Here is a 4,143-nt window from a genome sequence, read left to right on the forward strand (position 1 = left end):
TTTCTATAGCGAATAATTTTTCATTCCTACGCGAAGTCTAGAGAGGTTGGTGAAGAGCATTTCATTCCCGTATACTCCTTGTTTTTAAAGAAATGAAGTTCAAAAACAAGAAAATCATAAGTTCAAATTAGTTCAAATTAAAATAAATAGAGCAGCTCAAATTTATAGAGAAAATAGATTTTCCCCATTTCTACAAAAAGAGGTTAGAGGTTCAAATTTAAATAACCGAGAAGTTCAATGTTTTTTACAATACCAAGAAGGTCAAAATAAAAAAACTGAGCAACTCAAAAAGTTTATAAAAACAGATTTTCTCTATTTTCAAAAGAGTCCTAGAAGTTCAAATTTAAATAAATGAACGGTTTGATATTTATTACATAACTAGGACTCTTCGTGTTACTAATGAAAAACACCAAGAATTCATAACTAAAAAAATGGAGCTAGTTGATGTTTATAAAAAAACTCAGTTTTTCCCCAATACTATAGATTAAAATCAAGAAGTTCAATTTAAAAGAACAGAGAAGTTCAATGTATATAATAAACTCAGGTTCTCTCGTCAATAGAGAATAAAACCAAGAAGTTCATTTTAAAAAAGCGAAGCAATTTTCTAGTTACTAAAGAATAAAACCTCCAATTTTTCAAATTTCTAAAAATACATAATGAAGTTCAAATAGAAAAGGTAGAGCGGTTCAATGTCTATAAAAAACTCAGATATTTTCACGTAACCGAGAGCAGTTCAGATTTATAACTCCCAGAAGTTCACGTACTATGCGGTGTGCATTTGTATGAAAAAAAAGAATGAAAAGATAAAAGGCTAAAAGTTTGTTGCCAGAAGTTCAAGTGCTCGAGGAGGGAAAGTTGGAAACTGCTACCCACTTTATGCACATATAATTCTCTCTCCCGTTTGTGTCTATGTTTCTACAAATAAATCAAAATTTAAAAAATGTGGAGGGGTCCAATATTTATGACGAAACTAGGATATTTTGATGCTAAAAGAAATAAACCAAGAAGTACAAAATTACAAAATAGAGAAGTTTGATATTTATAAAGAAACTCAGATTGTCCTTGTTAGTAAAGAATAAAAATGACGAAGTTCCAATTAAAATAGAGGAGTAGTTCGATGTATACAACTCAGATTATTACCGTCTCTAATAAAGCTAAAACTATGAAGTGCAATTTACAAAAAAAAAGTTTGATGCTTATTTAAAAACATATTTCCTTTCTAAGAATATGACTAAGAAGTTGGAATTAAAATAACAGAGAAGTTTGAAGTATATAAAAAAACTCAGATTTGTTGCAAGAAGTTCACGTGCACCTCCGTGCATGGTTTAGAATTTATATTGCGGCATGTCCAACCTCCAATTACATGTTTTAAAATAGCAAAAAAATAACGTCCGAACTTCAATTGTGTGTAATTCAATGAATACACAAAAATATAAGTACTACAAGGAATGCATTTCAGGTGAGAATAAAAAGTATAGAAAAATAAAAGATTAAAAGGTTTGTTGAAAAAAGTTCAAGTGCTATGTCAGGGGAAGTTCAAAAATTCTTGCGAGAGAGGTTCACCTTGTATTTCCATGTTCAAAAACACAAAAAAGCACATGAAAAATAGAGTGAAGTCCAAGTACACATGCGGAGAAGTTCAAGTTCTTCACGCGGTGCATTTTCGAAGAATCTGTTTGGCGATAAAGGTAGAACGCATGATCTCGTTGTTTTCAAAATTACTTGAAAACGGCCAGGAATCAGAGAAAACCATCAACATGAAAAAGTTTCGCATTTTCTGTAGCTTTTCAACGATATATTATTTGCCCCATTCCGATAAAATTTGTAGAAATTACGGTAAAAATACGTTTTTAGCCATTTTCAAAATTAACTTAAAACTGTAAAGAAATTGGGAGAAACAATATATACCAAAACGTTTCGCATTTGTTCAAGCTTTCCAACGCCATATCATTTGCTACCTTCAAACGTACGGTTAAAAAATTAGCTCAAAAATACAAAATCGGTGGAACTTGTATCGTTTTCGAAATTACTTTTAAACCGTTCAAAATTAGAAAAAACATTCCACAAGAGAAAGTAGTGCATTTTCATAAGCTTTCCAACGCCATATCATTTGCCTCAATTGGATTAGCCGTTTAGAAATGACATCGAAAATACGAACTCGGCTTTTCGGTTTGCAAAGTTTTACGATTTTCCAAATTACTCTTTAACCATAGATAATTAAGAAAACTTTCAACATGTGGAAGGAGCGGTTTTACAGCAGCTCTCCAGCACCATATTATTTGCCTCATTCCGATAAACGGTTTAGAAATGCGATCGAAAATACGATCCCCTTTTTTGTATGAAGAAAAAACGGTTCTCAAAACTGCTCTTAAACCGCTTACATTTTGTCAAAAATTTAACTTGGGTCATGATACTCGTGTCCATCACTTTCCAACGGTATATCGCAAGCCCCATTTGGGCAATGTTTGCGGAAGTTCAACCTAGCACTGGAGGAAGTTCAGGTCGAACAACTCAGGCAGTAAAATTGCAAAAAACGCAATTTCATCACGACCCGAGAGCAAAATCCGTCAACGAGCGAGATTCCTATTTAAAACGGGTATCCGGTTCCGCCGCAAGCACGACTTCTCCCTTGCGCTTCACGTCCTTGGCCTTGGCTTTCTTCTCCTCCGGGTCTGCAGCTGGGAGCTCGAGGAGGGAGAGGCGCCCCTCCCTAGCTCTTGCGCACTTGGTCGCCAAGTTGAACAACTCCAGAGACGTGCACAGCTCCTCGTAGATAGCGAGCTCTTCCTTCATCTTGGCGTCGCGGATGCCATCAGAGAACGCGGAGATGATGGCCCCGTCCGTCACCTTGGGGATCTTGAGAAGGACGTTGTTGAAGTGCTGGATGTACTTCTGGAGGGTCTCTCCTGGTTGTTGCTTGACGCGACGCGGGTCACCCGCGGCCGGCGGGCGGTCGCGAGTGCCCTGGAAGTTGGCGACGAAGCGGTTGCGCATCTCGTCCCAGGAGGAGATCGAGCCTGGGGGCAGGTTCAGGAGCCAGGAGCGGGCTCCATCCTTGAGAGCCATGGGGAACTAGTTCGCCATGACTTTCTCGTCGCCGTTGGCCGCTTTGATGCTCAGCTCGTAGAGCTACAAGAACTCCGCGGGGTCGGGGGTGCCGTCGTAGCGAGGAGGCAGATCTGGCTTGAACTTGCCCGGCCAGGCGACGCTACGCAGCTCGGGGGTGAAGGCGTGGCAGCCGGCTGTGGTCACCGGGGCCCGCCTTGGGGGTGGAGCTTGGTCTTGATGTGGTCCGCCCATTGCCGCTACAGGCGGCGCGCGGTCTTGCCGCAGCAGCCAGTCCTGGCGCGGTGGTGCGAGGAGCAGCGGAGCGTTTTCTTGTGGCGGAGGGACTTCTTGACAGCTTCTCTCTTCATGCGCGGGCGCTGGACACGGTGGGTCGCGTCGTGGAGCTGCGCGTCTTGGCGCCAGGGTGCCGTCTTGATGCAGAGGTGGCGGAGGTGCTCCGTGAGCCACGTCGCCCGTGGCTGGCGGAGGGCGAGGCAGAGAAAGGGACGGCGTCGGGGAGCCCCCTGCGGCGCGGACGAGCTCGGCGATACGGTCTAGCCAGTCCTCGTAGAGGTCGCCGACTAGGCGGTAGCGCAGGAGCTCGTGCGCCATGAGGAGCGCGGCTCGCGCGTCCATGGGAGCATGACGTGCATGGGACGAAGAACCGGCTGGGGTCAGCGATGGAGTGGCGGTGCGGCCATCCCGCCGCACCGAGGGGTGCAGCGAGGATGCTTGTTGCTCGTTCCCCGCCGGGCCGGTGGCGGCGTTGGTGGCAAGCGATGGGGAGCGGCGAGGTGGCCCACCGACGGGAGCCGTCTGAGCGACACGGGCGGCGTGGGCAGCCGGGCGCTCAACAAGAGCGCGGCGAGCGTCCGCCATGGAGACGATGGAGCAACGGGGCGCGGAGCGAAGGAAGGAAGCTTTGGCGTACCCCTACCTAGCGCGCCAAATGTCGGATCACGGGTTCCGGCAAAACCCTCAAGGTTCGAACACTGGGGTGCGCGCGAAGATTTCCTCCCTACCAATCCACGCCCTAGCTCGCTAAGATCTCGCGGACGAACTCAACGAACTCACAACACAAAAGGCACAAGATTT

This window comes from Aegilops tauschii, chromosome 6, assembly GCF_002575655.3.
Source record: "Aegilops tauschii subsp. strangulata cultivar AL8/78 chromosome 6, Aet v6.0, whole genome shotgun sequence".
Classification (NCBI taxonomy): domain Eukaryota; kingdom Viridiplantae; phylum Streptophyta; class Magnoliopsida; order Poales; family Poaceae; genus Aegilops; species Aegilops tauschii.